The following is a 17,593-nucleotide window of genomic DNA, read 5'->3' on the forward strand; positions in this document are numbered from 1 at the left end:
TCTGTGTGTGTGACAAGGGGACAAACTAAGTGTTTCTCTAAGCAGCTGGTCATATGGTGATTCATAAGCCATGGAAATTTAGAGGCAATTAGATACAGAAGAGACTGTGGATCTTCTTATGCTTGTTGCTGTTTTGAAGTTGCAACTGTTCCAATGAGGTTTTAAAGAAATATCTCAATGAAATAAGAAAAATTGAGAAAACTTTCAAATGTCTCCATATCAAAAACAAATGCAAAAATTTGTCTAAAATTTCACTGGATGGTTTCAAGTAGTGAGGAGAAGAACATTGGAAAATAATTGTTTTCTCTGTTCCTGGAAGATTTGCTCTCTTTTAGAGCATTCAGTGAGCTTTGCATGTGAAATTATAGCAGGTCCTTCTTCAGACTGATCAATCTAAAAAATATGTCTTATTTTTCTACTGCATTAGATGTTATTCTCCCATTTTAAAAACCAAAAGATTTTTATACTTAGCATATTGTCATATATATTGTTTTTCCTGTGGTTTTTTTCTTTTTTTTTTTTTAACTAGGAGGCATCTTTATTTTTTCACATCTTTGAGCACTTTCCAATCCTTTTATTAGTTTTATTTTATTGTAGCACTGTATGCTTTAATAAGATGTTCTTTGGAGGTGTTAAACAGTTGCAGCTCTTAGTGATTTCTGCTAAAGAAAGAATATTGTAGAAGTACATCTAATGTGTTCTTCCTGTCATTGTTTCGGGAGGGAGAACTGCTGTGAAGACAGTTAAATTACTCTTTATATATAAAAGCCTGATTATGAAAGAAGTACCAAATGCTTTTAAGGCTTTCCAGTATACCAGTGAGTATGATGACTGAATTTTATGGACATTTATGAGAATTTTAAATTTCCATGTCACATCCATTTTGGAGAAAGGCTTTTGCATACCAAAAGCTTCAAGATTTGAGGCTTCTTGGTCACTTTTTTCAATATTTCTTCATTATTCCAAAAACAGGCAAGCAGAAGAGCCTTTTCAGTGTAACATGAGCAAGTCACATAGTGACTTCTTTCCAAAATTTAGTCTTGTAAAGATTAAATATCTAGTCTGATATGCTTTCCATGAAGTTCTCTCTTCCCTAAACCTTTTCATAGACTGTATTCTTTTAATCCATGCAGATTCAGGGACCTCCAGGGTAAACTGCAGCTTGCTCTTTGTAACCATGGCATTGTTCTACCATTCCATGATTTTATGACATCTAAGTTCATATTGAGGGGAAAAAGAATGGAGAGGAGAAACAGAATAATCTGAGGTTTCATTCATGTCATAAAACATGCAATAAAATAGTTTCACTGAAACTGCAGCAGAAACAGAAACTTTCCAACAACATCTTGTAAGTGTTAGAGAATTAGGCATTGCTTTATGCTGGCCAGCATGTGCAATGGAAATCATTCCATCCACACATGCCCATGCTGTGCAGTGGAAGTCATTCCATCACATATGGTTCTTTACCAAACTTTCCTCATATTTATACATAAAAAAACCAAAGAAATTCTCATTCATTGGTTCTCTATTACACAATACTTAGTATTCGATCTCCTGTTGGCTATTGATGCCTTCACCTTTATTGCCTATTTGGTCCTCATTCTTTGGTTCTCTTATCAATCTTTTCCCAGACCAGGTATCTCTGACTGCACCAGGGGGCAATGTTTCTTAGTGTCTGTTTATTTCCTCTCTATCTTCTGGCTACTCCCAATCTGTAGATGTTAAACTCTCATATTCAAATCTTCTTCTTGTTGATTGAGGGTCATCAAGCCTCACCCAGGGAAACTCAAATCCTCAGTAGAGTCTTTTGAAGAGAAACTTCAATTCCCCTCCCCCTGGACAAAGGCAAACTAACCCAAGACTAAAGTTAAAAAAAGAATTTAAAAGTTGTATAGTTTCCAACAATAGTATATTAAATCTTTTAAAGATATCTTCGTGAGAAATAATTTCAGAATATTTAAGAAACCTGGTATAAATAGCAATTCTTCCCAACGGGATTGCCATCTAGCACATAGTACTTTATAAACATGTGAGAAAAACAGGTTAGAGTGAGTTACAGGACAGTGTGTTCAGACATTTTTTAGACAGTTATAGAAGTCACAATATATTTCTTTTTGCCATTGTAAGATTGTAGTTCATTGATAATTTGTTTCAATTTTTGCTTTCTCAAATACTGAATTTCACAGCAATGTACAGTTTACAACCTCATAAAACTGGTAGGTAAAGTAGAAAGTTATTAAGGTCTCTTTAAATATATGTAAATATCATTTCACAAAGTACTTATAGTTCAGGAAGGGCATTTAAACCATAGAAAAGGAATGCCTGAAGCAAATTAAATTCAGACTAGTTTTTGAAACAAAAGTTGGAAACCCTCCCATATGTTAATTCAGATAGAATTGTAAAATAGACTTAAAATTGGTTAATTAATACTGTATAAATAATCATTGCTAAGGGTCTCTTTTTTTTCCTGAAAGAGTCCTGCACAAATTAAAATTGCTCCCCCATTATGTCCATCTCGGCTCCTTTCAAGATGAAGTAAAGGTACAAATTCTTACTGAGTCCTTAGGGTTCAATTCACCTGAAAAGTAGTTATGACCTTCTGTACTGAGCAAGTCTATAAAAAAGCAGCAGGTGGTGTCTCTGTGCCAGTTTGACCTATCCAGATGCAAGGTTATTTGGCATGCAAAGTGCACTTTTGTTATATCAATGAAGGCAATCTCATCCTTTGGAGGGGGAAGGTAAATGAGAACTGTGTTGTAGGTAACCAAAGAAACAGAAGTTTTACAGATGTTCTTTAAGGAAAGTTCATTGCATTATTTAATGGAATAAATAGAACCACAAAAAAAAAAAAATACTGCCTTAATTTTAAAGAAGTGATATGTAAATTTATAGTTCTGCATGGATAATTACTGATGACAATAAACCATTGAAAGAAGGGGATGAAATGCGACTTATAACTATGACCTTTGATGGGCCTGATCTAAAACATAACAAAACAACTAAGAATCTCTTAATTTAGTTGGCTTGGGTCATAGCAAATTTGCCCTTTTGACATGCACTGGCAGTGCCAGAAGGTAACATTAGAGAATTAAGTCCAAAGTAAATCTTCTTAGCTCTATTTGTGGTTGTGTGTCTTGTTAAGTAAACGATTTTTTAAAAAAGGGGTTCTGCAGGACTGAAGGTGTCCCCTGCTATCTGAATGTTTTGCATTCAGTGTCCTGCATAACACCTATTTTAAATAGTAAAACAAAATATCTCTTACAGCTCTTAGAAACGCATTGGGCATATGATATTTGTCACTAGCCATACAAATACAATAAAATGCAGTCAAATGGCTTGATTATTTGCAGAAGTTTTACACTTCATTGTTGATCAGAACTTTACCTACAAACTTAAAACATTTTTTTATTTAAAGTACAGCTTTGCAGATAATGATAAGGAAATATTTTGTTTTCTTGTTTCCCAGAGCTGCCTTTTTCAGCCCATACACTTTCTCAGAAGGATTATGCAAGTCTTGCACAAGGATTTGAACTTTGTTGTCATATCTTACCCCTTTCAATTTATCTAATTGAAAATAAGGATAAATATCTGGACCAAGTTAGTTTTGAAACTTTTATTAAAAATGTGGAAGCACAGGATGTATATTCTTTTACAGAGCATCATTATTTTAGTCCTAGTAGAGCTCCCTGCCATTTTTTGAGGGCAGAAAAGGCAAACAGTACAAAAAGGTAAGGAACTGGTCATAGTGATGCAGTTGTTGTGGACAGAGGAAGAAGATCAGAGGAGATAAGCAGCTTTGTTTGATCATCATGGCTAGGCCCACATAAATGGCAATCACTCTGTTTTCTGCTTACACATCAAGTCTCAGAATTCAGTATCATTAACAATACAGGAAGCGACAAGGAAGATGTGAGGACACAAAATATTTCAATGGCATAACAAGGATGTATTTTTAAGAAACCTTTTGAATCAACACCACTGTTACTAAGCAAAAGTACTGAGAAATTTTCCCTGAAAAAGTAATAATAAAAATAATGTTTACTAAATAACTAAATATTCACATAATGTTGCTTCACTTAGGTGATTATATTCAACTAGAAAAGAACTTTGTAAAATAACCTGAAACCATTTTTCAGAGTTATATTAATGTACTTCTTTTTTCATATTGTAGTAGTCACACAGATTTCTGAAGTCCACTTTCATTATGAGAAAAAAGTGCTTTTGTGCAAGAAAGTTGCATTATTTGGCGGTTCGATATTTCTGGCCATAGATTTGAATGATATTTCCTATACACAGTGCAAATAGGAAATATATGTAGTTCAACATATACATATTGAACTATATACTTTTAAAAATAAGCAGAAAAACCTTAAAAAAATATGAAAAGAACTTTCAGTTTCTTATGGATAAAGGCTGTAGAACTTCTCACAAGACAAACCTAGAGCAGTAAGATCGCTGTCAAAGCTGATGGGTTCTACATTCCTCTGCTGAGAAGTGAAGAATCAATGCAGTTCTAGGTGAGTCATTTTCAGTGAAAGAAGCAGCAGAAAAGAAGTGAGGAAAAAGTGACAGAGAGCATGAATTTACAAGTCAAATGAATAGAATATAAGTTTGGGGGGTTTTCAGAAAAATACACGTACTTAATTGAAACTTTAAATTTCTGAATATGGCATTTGGTGAGTCTTTCTGAATAAAAGATTTTTGATAGTGGTATGTAGCAAAACAACTCTTTTTAATTAACTGTCACTAAGGATACTTTCTAGTCTGACCATTCACAAGACTCTGACTGTCCCAATGCCAGAGACTTTATCTGCTGGGACCCCAGTCCCTTCACAGCCGGCAGCTCCAGTGAGCCAACGGGTGCCTCACTTGTCTCCTGACACACCCCATTCAGACCAGGTTTCCGACCAATTCGACCCCAGGTTTCCCATAGCCGAGTCTCAGATGTCTCCTTCCATAAAGTCATTTAGTCACGGCACTGTAACACATGAACTGCTCAAACTGTTGTCTCCGAGGAAGGAACCCCTGGGTTTTTATACCCTTGCGATTCAAGCGCCAGCAAGTCTGGACCATCCTCCTCAGACCTGCACTCCTCCTCGGTCTCCCAGTGTCCACCCACCTGGCTGGCGCCATTGGTTTTGTGCCCTCTGTTATCCCAAAGATAATCAGTTCACAGCCTCATCTCAGACTCCCATCCAGAGCTCAATCCGCATCTCAATCTGCACCTCAGTCTGCAGTTTGCAAACTGATGTATCCCTCAACAGTATAAGACTTTCATGTTGTTAAATATTAAGATATTTTTAACTAAGAAATACTACTTAAGGTCCTTCAAAAATAAACAACAGTGATGTTCCTTGCTTTCAGTAATTAGTACTCCAATGCTGAATGCATCTCAAATGCAATATTATGCTGTCAAATCTTTGACATAATTTTATTTATGCTGAACCAGATCTATGCCCTATTGTAGTCTAAATCATCAACTTTGTTCTCATTCAGCAGCAGTGTACAATCTTAAACTTTTGTTTTCTGAGAGTCTTTTCCCTGCTGCTAGATGCAAATTTTAGAGGGGTATTATCACCTTGTTGAAATGAAATTACCATCGGTATGCAAAGCTTTGATACAGAAATAGTACAGGGTAACTTGATATAAGGGTGGCTTGTTGCCTTGCCCAAAGACATATGTTCTGATAAGGTCCATCATCTTTTGGCCATATGCATATAGCAACTAATGAAGATTAGCATTTAAGTAGCTTGGTGTTCGTGTTATAAAAGGTAGTCTCCATTTAGGAAGAGATAACTACATCTTTAGCTCTATTTGAATGTAAAATATGCTAAATTGCAAGTACAGGTGTGTCATAAAAAGGGTGGGAAAATGTGTAACATTTCATCAACAATAAATGGTCTTAAAAGATTCTAGCTCCAACAGAGAAATCAGTATCTTTTTAGCTTAGTCACCACTTCCTTAAGTTTACAGGGCAGGAAGCCCAAGTTCTCAATCACTGGAAGTTCCTGACAGGTAAATCTAGACAAGACACCTAGACACTTTCAGGAGCTTTATATAAACTTTTCCTTTTTTTGAGCTGGTAGCCTGGTAGATCTTTTTGAATAATATCCAATCGTTTTTTTTCTAAGAAAACTGTACATTTCTCTCCTGATTGTTGCTTTTGATTTAAAGTCTTCAGAAAAGAAGCCTGCCTCCAGTGTAAGAATGGGAGACATGTCTGCTGTCAGGGAAGAGTATAGTGGAAAATTTCTAATAGAAGAGTAGGAGTTGGTATTCATAAGAGAGAAATTATTCCACTAGTAGGGAGGGAATTCTTGAAGAAGCTTGATAATAAACTAGTGCTTGGCCTCTACAGATCTGTGGTTATTGCTCTTGTGCTGTCAAAGCACCAATTAGCCTCTGGGAATTTCATTGTGTGTTTTCATTGTTGCAGCTGAGGAGATAATAAAGAAGTTTATAAAACCAAATAAGAATATCTGCTAAACTGTGTTTAGCGTTTGGTTATGTACATTTCCTCTATTTTTTTTTTTTTTTTACCTTTATTGATAAAACAATAATAAGCAAAGATCTTTAAAGAAGTTTATATTTTTTCTGTTTCCATCAGTGATAATTGCTTTGATAACCATGGTAAACCATTCCAATCTGATGATCAGCTGTAGTGTGAAATATAAGCGGTTATTGATCAGAGTCCAGGTCAGAATAATTCTAAGAACCCATTACCAAAAAATATATTTCTAAATAATCTCTTAGTTGCTTCAGACGCAAATCACGGTCTGCATGAATGAATTTATTTTTAACAATAATTGTGCATTCTATAATCTATTTTCTATAGAAGAAAATATTTCAGAAGTTGTTTAGCCCGTTCTTTTTCTTCCCGTGGTTTTGTTTGTTCTATTTCTATAGAGAATAAAGTAAAAACATAAAAAGATTCATTTTCAGGATGCGAAAATAAAACATACTGGCATTTCCAAATGGAGTCATTCTATTGAGAAAGTAAAATATTTTGATATTTTCAAAATATTATCCCTAATTTTTAAAGGAGGTCAGCTGAAATTATTTACTGAGTTTAGCTTATTTCTTAGACAAGTCCAATTAACTTCTGGCTCAGTAGCTTTGCTTCTTATAAAACAATTAATACAATTTTAAGCTAAAAAACCCCAGATGTAAGTATATATTTATTCAATTATTAAAGCATAACAACATTTTCATATTCTTATATTTATCACTTCAAAAGTACAGAATCTCAGAACCATAGGTAAGATTGGAAAGGACCACAGTGGGTCATCTGGTCCAACCTCCCTGCTCAAGCAGGGCTATCCTAGAGCACATGGCACAGGAATGTGTCCAGATTGTTCTCAAATATCTCCAGTGAGGGAGGCTCTACAACATCTCTGAGCAACCTGTTCCATGTGTGGTCACTGCACAGTAAAGAAATTATTCCACGTGTTCAGATGGAACTTCCTGTACATCAGTTTCTGCCCGTTGCCTCTTGTTCTATTGCTTGATACCACTGAGCAGAGCCTGGCTCCATCCCAGATATCCATACTGATAGACATTGGTGGAGTCCCCTCTCAAGGCTGAACAGGCCCAGCTCCCTCAGCCTGCCCTTGTAACAGAGATGCTCCAGTCCCTTCCATCATCCTTGTCACCCTCCTCTGGACCTGCTCCAGGAGCTCCATGTCCGTCTTGTATGGAGGAGCCCAGGACTGGACACAGCACTCCAGGTGCACCTCACCAGGGCTGAGTAGAGGGGCAGGATCACCTCCCTCAATATGTTGGCAGTGCTCTCCCTAATCACTCCAGCACTTGGCAATTTAATTCAAAAATAATCCTTCCTAAGGTTTTATGCATTCTAAATTGTATCATCTACATTAATATCAGTCAACAAAAGTTTGACATATTCTTCTCAATCATAAATTAACTAAATATCAATAAATAATATCAACTAAATATCAAATATCTCATAAGCATAATTTAAATCATTTTTATGGTAAAGTAATTCAACATTAAAACAGTTGCAGCTCTTAGAAAATATTTTTTTCAGCAAAGAAATAGATATGAATTCTTTTTAAAAGAATAAAATTATTATCTGTAAAAATAACATTATTATGCTCCTCTTTTATTTATGTCCTGCTGGCACTGTCTGTGAAAAATTTTTGGATTGTACAGTACATACAGATTTTGCATCTATAATGCTTTCTTTAATTCTTCTAAGAATATCAAGGCATTAGCAATATTTAAATCTCTCTGTTTTAACATGTTTTCTCTTTCTCTCTCTAGGCTTGACGTTATTTGTCTTTTCATCTATTTAAACATGAGTCATTCTATGAACCAGTGCACTAAATGACCATCTAAAGATAAATTCCTGCAAAGAAGTTTCCTCCTTATCATTTGGTTCTCAGAAGTTCTGCTTTCCAAAGGCAGTAACAGTTTCTGCCAGAGTTTTTGTCCCTACCCCAAGTTATTTATCAAAAGTAGCAAATGTTTTATCCAAAGCTTCAAAATTATGAAGAATATTTGATAAGTAAAATTATATAATTTCCTTCCTTAATCCAACCCCACAAAAGTGCATAACAACTAAAAATGGCAAGAATCCCACAGAAAAGATCTTGCATAAGTGAAAAATCAATTAAGACAATCCCAAGACTCGTATCCATCATTTATCAGTTGAACAAGGAAGATTGTAACTGCTTAGTGGGACTTACTTTGCTTATATATTTTTGGGATGCTACTACTGCTGCATATCATGAGGTTACACAGACCCAAAATGGCTAAGATACAAAAAGATTGACAGATACTAAGTCTAAGATTTACAAATATGGTCCACATTAAGGGATTTTTTACACATATATACATATATGAACATATATGAAATTTCCTATATTCCTATATAATTAAAGCAAGATGAAAGTGTGATAGTGGCTCCTAATAATATATGCATTTGCAGTGTGAGTAGGCTAGATGGGATAAGTGACAAAGGATGACATTTTAGTAACCCAAACATCTCACAAAATTATGGCCCTGATCTTTATCTCTGAAAGATGTCACAGGGCTCATGGAGATCTTTTGTTTAGAAGGATGAAAGTTACAAGATAAGTTCTTGAATTGTTGAAAATGTGATTTGAAGAGAGGAAAAAAAAGGCTTTTCATAAAGGATGCAGAGTATCCCTGGGGGACCTGATAACACAGTGAAAACTGGTTTGATATACTGCTAACAGATGAGTATGACAATTATGAATGTGACTACAATGTCTCCCTGGTTAATATTTAAATGCTGATTTTATCTTGTTTTAAAATGTCAGAATTAGCAAAATTTTTTATTCCAGTATATTGCTAATGTTTAGCAGAGAAAAATATATGGGAATGTTAAAAGTGTAGAAAACTTAATATTTGTCAGCCTATTAAAAATATTTTAGTATAATGCTTATTTTTTTAAAAAGTCTTTAGGAAGACTTATTTAATGTAGTGTGAATCTTTACCATGCTTGTAAAACCTAGAGCACATGCATCATTATGGACCAAAATGTGAAGTACTTGGCTCATCATAAAACAGTGCAGTACTGCATGGCACAGCACAGGTTGAGCTTGACATATGAAATGTAGGCTTCTTTTGTAACTTGATGATTGTTTCTATTTTTAGTAAATAGGATTTAAGCACCTGCTTTGCTCCCTCATAATTTCAACATCTGTGGAAGGTTTCTTGTGCTTTGTCATTCAGTTAGAGGCACTAGTGACAGTCTCTGACTGCTTCATTTATCATTGTACATTCTGTTCTGCATTTGGAATTGATTGTTTCAAAGATGCAGCCTACTTTGAGTTCAGTAGGCAATTTTTATGCATTGTCTGAAATGTCTCGCTTCATGCTAATAATAAAATCTTTTTGTAAGATATTTATCAAGATCTAAGTAATAAAACAGTTAGGAGTAGGCTTCAGCCTCTAAAATCAGACACATCTTTTTTCAACAGGGACTGAAAGCCCTGTATAGTGTTCCTCTATGGAGCCTCAGTTGTTTGAACTGTAGTGGTTAGTTTGCAACAGAAGTCAGAATTTCTAAATTGCAAAGGAGAAACGTGCACTACAGCACTGACTGTTAATAAAATTCCTAATATGTTCCCTCTTCATAAAAATAAAGGATTTCTTATAACTTAATTTACTTTGTCATCTTTTTAAACTTCTCTAGAGACTGCTTTTTAAATCTTGAAATTTTGCCTGCAGGCTGCTACAGAGACTGTTCTTTGTATATTACATACCACAGAAAAATAAATATATTTTTTTGAAATGTATAGTGCAGCATTTTGTGCTGAGGTGAACAGTTAGAAATATCACACCAATAGCGGTTCAAAGAGGGAGAATTTTACTGCCTGGAAGGTTTTGGATATGGGAATTCAAATTCATTAACCTTGAAGAAATCTATTTTAAATTCTGTCATTAATTTCACAAGCCAGTCATTATAATTTTCAATGCTATGAAGAGCCTTTTCAGTTGGGTATTAGAAGGTTGCTTTGCCTGAGAAAAAAAGATGGATCCTGCTCACCCACTGCCTTTCCTTGAGCCCTGGTTCTGTAAAAAATTGCATCTTTACGATGCACTTGGTGTTTGTGTGTCTGAAAATTAGTCTGACAGTTTGAACAGCAAATACCAATACACATTAAAGAGGGAGGATGTAGGACTCTTTTTAATATTAAACTCTCTGTCCCATTTTTAATTATATATAATACTTAAAAACTTGAATAACATTTCTATCTTTGATGGCAGTTAACTATTGATTTCTTTGGCTTAGGTTAGCACTAGTAATATTTACTATGGAAGCTTCAAAGTTGTGTTGATTTTATCTTGAATACATTTTCTTTCATTAGTAGCTCATTATCAAGCTATTATAGAGACAGTCTCTCTGTATGATACATGATTTCCTAAGAAATTAATAATATTATAAAAATTCCAGTAGCAGGAACACTGAATTTGTTCAAGTCAGGAACAGGAAGAGTAGCTTGAATATGTCTTTCTATATACTGTCTTTTTCCTGATGTCAGAGTGGTTAGACTATGGATGAAGAACTAAGTTAATTCTGGGGTTCACTAGTACACAAACTTCAGAACCAGCTATAAGTGTTAATGAATGACAGTGAGTTCAAATGAAAATGGAACTGCTAGGTTTAACATGTAGGAAAATATTTCTTTTTAGAATAAAGGTCATATTGTAGAAGAACTGTAGTTTTCTTCTATTAATCTTTAATCCGAAGCATCGGACTTTGTTTTCTGGAAGCAAAAAGAAATAATAAAATGGCTTTTATAGTGAAAGAATTAGCTGTTAAAGATAAAATACTTCAGTACTTTTTGAGAAGTCTGTATTGTCCTACAGACATTGGAAAAGACCAAATAAAAGTTAAACTACTAATTTCCTTTTTTTTCCCCAATGTTTTTGTCCTATACTTCAGTATGGGACATGATATGGTGTAGCCCACCACTTCCTGCAAAATAATATGTAAGAGCAATAGTGATAAAGGAATTCTGGAAAAAAAAAAAAATATATATATATATATATTCTTCCCGAGACTTCTAATGCAAGAATGAGATTAGTTCCAAAGAAAAAAATGTTTTGTAACCTTGATCACTCTAATTTACCTGGGCTATCTGCAAAGAATCCCACAGTTTGATTTTCTGTCTATGAATGAATCCAAAACCTTCTATATTGGAGAGCCAAGGATTAAGTAAAAAATCATCCAGGAAAAAAGATCCAGATCAGCTATTTTTTTCACTGAAACTCTACACAACTGCACAAAGTTTAACATGTTCCCCCAAAAGCTATTCTCTGTTTTTCTTGCCAACAGGCACATAAAAATTCTCAAGTATAAGCTCTGAAGTAAGAGGAAAATAAAACACTTAAAACTTCCATACTCAATAAATAACTAATATTAAAAAAAAACCTGAAAAAGAGCAAAATTTGAAAAATGAAAATAATCTCAGTAATTCTGAAACAGGGTTGTTTTAATCATATTAGAGTATTAGCAGAAAACTTCTGAATCCTTTGAGTTCTTGTTATACAATACACATTGATTTTTGTCCTGTCCTGATGCTAGATTTGTATTATATCCACTCTTATACCTTTTATTAAGAATTATACTTAAAAGAATACATTAATTTTCTTTCAGATATTTCTTCAGTTGTTTTTTCATTCTTTTTTTGTGTTTACAGTTTAATTTAGATACACTCATTATCTCTCTTTTGCTTGTTCTTTCTCTTCTTGTATCTCAGTAGTCTATCTGAAATCTCTCCTGTGTGCAGATTATTGTAACTGCATTCCATGATTAGTTTCATTTATTACAGTGCAAACTTCCTAGAACTTTGACATTATTCTGTAAATTGAGGTACAGCACACATGAATCATATACTTGGGGGGGTTTTGTTGTCTCTTGTTTGGAAGCTATGATCAAACAATTTTTCACTGATAGGTTTATTTGTTCTAGTAGTTTCCTTTGCATTTAATGTGGATTTAATAAAGAGCTAGAGGAAAAGTATATTAGAAAGCTTAGATGTAAACAACTTTTGAAATTCCCCTCGTAATTTTTGATCTTCCTTGTATATAAAAGCACCCCCATTCAGGAAGGAAAAAAATAAGAATTTTTTGATTCTCTGTGGAATCCAAACAGTAACTGTGACATTCTTAAGCATGTGGAAACTAAAACAGCATCCTCTCATTTGTGTTACTGGCGTGGTCAACAACCTTATTTAACCCTATCCTAAATTTCTAAAAAGAAAGAAAATGGTGGGTTTTTGAGAGAGCAGTTAGCCTTAACATGATGACTTAAAATATTTAATAAATCCTCATATTTCAAAAATAGCAATAGTTTTCATATATAGAGTTCTTCAAAATCTTTTTGTATTTTTTTTCGGATTGGTAGCATAAGGTCATTTTCATTCATGAAAATTTCTTATGGAAAGATTTAGACTTTGTCCTTATTTCAGCTAAATACTGGGTGCTCACCTATTTTGTATCATTGGTTTCCTTCATTCTGAGGAGGAAAAACAAGTCACTTGCTAACTGCTGTAAAATCAGCAGTCCTTCAGAATTATTCCATATTTTAGCTTGCTCAGTTTAAAAGTAACATACCAAAAAAGCCTACAAGATCTACAAAACCAGTCTTTATATCAAACCATTATATGTTTATCTAGATGTACGGATGTAAGGCTTGAATATGCGCAGGTATGCAGAGAGAGAAACTGGAGGAAGAGCCACACCCAGACCTGTGAGTTGACTGATTTTGCTCTAGAGAAAGAGTGGGAGGACAAAGACACAGACCTGCAGCTTCAGAACAGCTTCATTGCTCTGATAGAATGTGAGGGAAGAAGACTCTAGAGCAGTGCCAGAGCCAGTCAAGCCTGAAATGCAAGTCAACATCAAAGGAAAGCAGCAGGTAGTAATAGTTGGAGACTCTTTCCATGGGGAATGGAGGCCCCCATCTGCCAGTCCTGTTTGCTGTCTAAGGAGACTTGTTTCTTGCCTTAGGCCCAGGTAACAGATGATATGGAGAGACTTCCAAGGTTTGTCCAGCCCTTGGATTATTTTCTGTTGCTGTTCGCACACATGGACACCGGTGGTACTGTGAGGGAAGACATAACAACATCAAGAGCTGTTTCACAGCTCTGAGTGTGGGAGTGAAGGGCATAATAATGCACACTGTTTCACCTCAGTCCCAGTGGTTAAAGAGAAAGCTTGATTAGGAGCAAATGGGTACTGCAAATGGTGTCATACAGTGATTTGGCTTTTATATCACGCTATCTCTTTTGAAGGTTGAGGACTGCTGGACAGGCCTAGTTCTTAGGGTCAAAATGTGGAAGGAAATAGCAGTAGAAGAAGAAGGAAAGAAATAGGGACCCCGTTCTTATATTTTGTCATTTTAAAATGAGAAATTATTAATAATTTCCAAAACAGCAAGGATTTTCCTGTTTCATCAAAAATTTTTTTCCCCAACAGTTATACTTTTAGTATACAATTCAGTTTATATCTTTTCCCTTTTTTGCTCCCTTTTTCACATATCTGATGTTGAAACCTAGTCTTCCAATAAGTACCTCAACATAAGTGCATGTTATGTGTTTTATAAAGATTCAAGGATAGTATCACAATTTACCCTTGATGAACAGTGAGAAAGTCATATGTATTGGTAATTAGTGAAGATTCTTCTTCTTGAGTATATGATAATCATAACTGCCTAAGGCTGGATGGTGTGCTGATAATGACAGGAATGTCCTTTATATAAGAGAAGAAATGCAGTACAGAGATGAGAAAGAATGCAGATTTAGAGAACCATAGTGTCATGAAGGAAGGTGCATGTTTTCATCAGTTGACAAGAGAATATGTTCTTTTTTAACCTCATCTAACTCACTCTCTCTGCTCATTTGCCAAGGGAGGTGTTCTGGAGGGGAGAGTAGTTGCACTCCACTCAAAGCTGTATGGTTCAATTTGTCGGTTTTATTCAGAATATTGTGATATTGCCCTTTTCATACGTATTTAACATCTACAGTGCACTATCCATTTAAAAGTAATATATCTATCCTCTTATTTGTACCCTCTAAAGAAAAATCTATCCACCGGACCTCTCAACAATGAAACCCCTTTTGAGCTTTCAGCTGCAGAGGCCTGGCAGTGGCATTTCAACAGAATATTGATGCTTAGAAGTGACTGAGGACAAGAAAGCAGTGGGAGTCATCACAGAATTGATCTGGTGTAACCCTAGGATGTACATAAACTACAATATATATTCATAAAATTAGACAAATTCATTTAACAACTAAAGAAAAATGATCATGTAAAAATTGACTGAGCCACCAGAATCAAAGGGTAGTGATCACTGGTTTGACATCAGCAGTGACCTGTAAAAAATGGAATACCTCAAGGGTCAACGCTCGGAAATTTTGGGCTTTTTTAAGTGTTCAATATCTTAATCAATGATCTGGATGATAACACAGAATTCACTTTCAGCAAATGTGTGAACATTACTATATAAGGGGAGTGACTGATATACCAAATGTCAGAGCTATTGTCCTGAGGGACCTGTAAAAAGCTGACAACTGAGCCAAAAGAAATCTATTAAACTTCAGCAAGGAGACTGTACATCAGTACAGATTAGAATACCAAATAGCTAAATGACAATGTACCATGCACCTAGGTATGATTCCCTCTTATCATCTTCCTGTCTCCAGTTACTTGAAATTTAGAGATTATGTCAACCAACTGTGTAATCTTTGTGCAAACCTCCTGGAAAAAGTTGTAACAGAGTTACAGGAGAAGAACTGGCTCTGGACAAAATAAGTTAAGAACATCCTGAAGCTTTTGTTCTTTTTTTCACTTGTTCCATAGAATCAGAAATATATATGCTATCCCACCTGACAGCTCATATCCATTGCCATCACTAGTTAGAGGAGGCACTGGTCTAGGCTGGGCTTGGGGGGAATTTCACAGAATTCTTATTGAATTATAAATTCCTCCAGTAAATCTCTAACGCCATCAGTCTGATTCAAAGACCACTGAAAGCAGCACACAAGGAATCGGAGTGAATTGTACTCCATATTAGTGTCAGTCCATTGTTTATATACATGGTCAGTAAATCTGTAGCAGTAGCAAAAAGATGTATATATGTCCATTCATGTGCAAAAGGAGGAACGTGCTCAGACATTTACTGAAGAATTATGATGTGAAATCAGAATAATCAAATTATATCTATATTTCATCTCAAAAGTAGCATAGTAAACATAGGACTTTTAATGGAAATATTTCTTCTGAGTTCCTTATCTGAATGAGTTTTGGCCTTTTCGTTCCATTACAGAAGTTATTATTCTAATGAGATGAAGAAGGCTGCTGATTCATGTACACTGCTCTGTACCAATGAATTAATGAGGAAAGAAAATTATCAAGTATATATCTAGTAAAGTGTAAGCTATAGCTCATTACAGGGAATTTCACACATTGTTTCTCAAAAGAACTTGGAAGAGACAGGAAAAAGTTGACAGAATGCTCCCAGAGTGACACTAACCAAAGGTGCTAATACACTGTACAAACAGGGCAATACTGAATATCAGAATAGTAATTATATAATCTATATATTTTCTAGCATTGAGTATGACGGATTATCTGTAGCTAATATGCAGGAATGGTGTGGCTAAATTAAAAGAGGGTTGTAGAAAGAAGCACAGAACTGAAGATTTACTCCTGAAGCACTTACAAAATTAGTGTAATCATTATGCAAAATGCATTGGTGGAAGAAAACCAGCAATGGTATAGGCTATATTTGTTTAAAAAAGTTTTTTGGCACAAAACAAATGTATTGGTGGGCAAATGTTGATATTGGGTCTCATATCAATCATATGCTGTTGGAAGATTTCACTTCACTTTAGTCTTAATTTGGTCTCCTAAGTGTAAGTCCCAACTATACATGTAATTCAAAGCTTTCAGAAGAACTATCACATCATAAACCTTTCCTTCTTTGAAAAAGTGTGGGCTCTTTGGGAAATCTCTCTGGATGCCTCACATTCTATTTTCTCCTGTCTCATGAAGATGATGACAGCAGATCAAGAGACATGTCTGTTGTCACCACCACCACTGCCTAGACAAATACTAATGTGCCAAATCTTTAAATCAGATCCTGTGAAATTTTCAAGTGGTGCAATGTGTCTGCTGTCTTTTACATCTTCCCACTAAGTTTGGCGGTACTCAGCACGAGGCACCCTAGACAGGCTGTGGGAGATTTAATCTGAAAACCCAGATCACAGGACACCCTTTCCTGGAACAGAGCAGATGGATGGGATAAGAAAGGTACCTTAACCCAAATGAGAAAATGGTGCTTTCTTCCTGGGCTACGACAATGTCTGTGACCTTTTGGTGGTGCTGTTTTGCATTGTGGTAGATACTGTTTGCCCCTGTGCCACTGGGTCCTGAGACTGTCATCTGATGAGGATAAATACATGAATGGTAGAGGAAAAGGATTAACATGAAATTAAATTAGTAAAAATCAGGAACAGAAGCAGAAAGCTGGGAGAAAAATGTGATGGCCAAAATCATCGTCATCATCATCATCATCATGTTAGCTAAAATGATTCCTTATAAACTTAACTCTGGAAAATCTTACCCATTTGAACTAACTAAAGGGACAAACAATACACTTGCAGTGGTGCTAAGAATGGAAGAATCTTAGCAATTGCCACATTTTCTAGATCCAGCAGTCCCCTCTCCTCCAGATCTGAACATCTAAAGGATTGCAAAGTTCTGTAGTCTGGGAGTGCATATGAGCTGATCAGGTTGATCTCTACTTCCTATTGTGCTCCTATTATTGTTACCTAGCAGCATGGTTTGGGAGGTCTATCACCTCTCCAGTGCATCCTGCTCCTGAGTCTCCATCTGATCTCTATGTGGACCCCAAACTATTAATCCTGCTGAACATCCTGGATAACACCTGTCGTCTCCCTCCTCTCTGTCTTCTCCTCTACCCAAATCACCACCCAGGTACTGGGGCACTACAAAGGATTCAGGATGACTTTTCTGGTCCAAGCTGCCTCCCTTCTCTGGTAACATGGGGACAAATCAGCAGGGAGCACACAGA

This window comes from Aphelocoma coerulescens, chromosome 4 (genome assembly GCF_041296385.1).
Source record: "Aphelocoma coerulescens isolate FSJ_1873_10779 chromosome 4, UR_Acoe_1.0, whole genome shotgun sequence".
In the NCBI taxonomy this organism is placed as follows: Eukaryota; Metazoa; Chordata; class Aves; order Passeriformes; family Corvidae; genus Aphelocoma; species Aphelocoma coerulescens.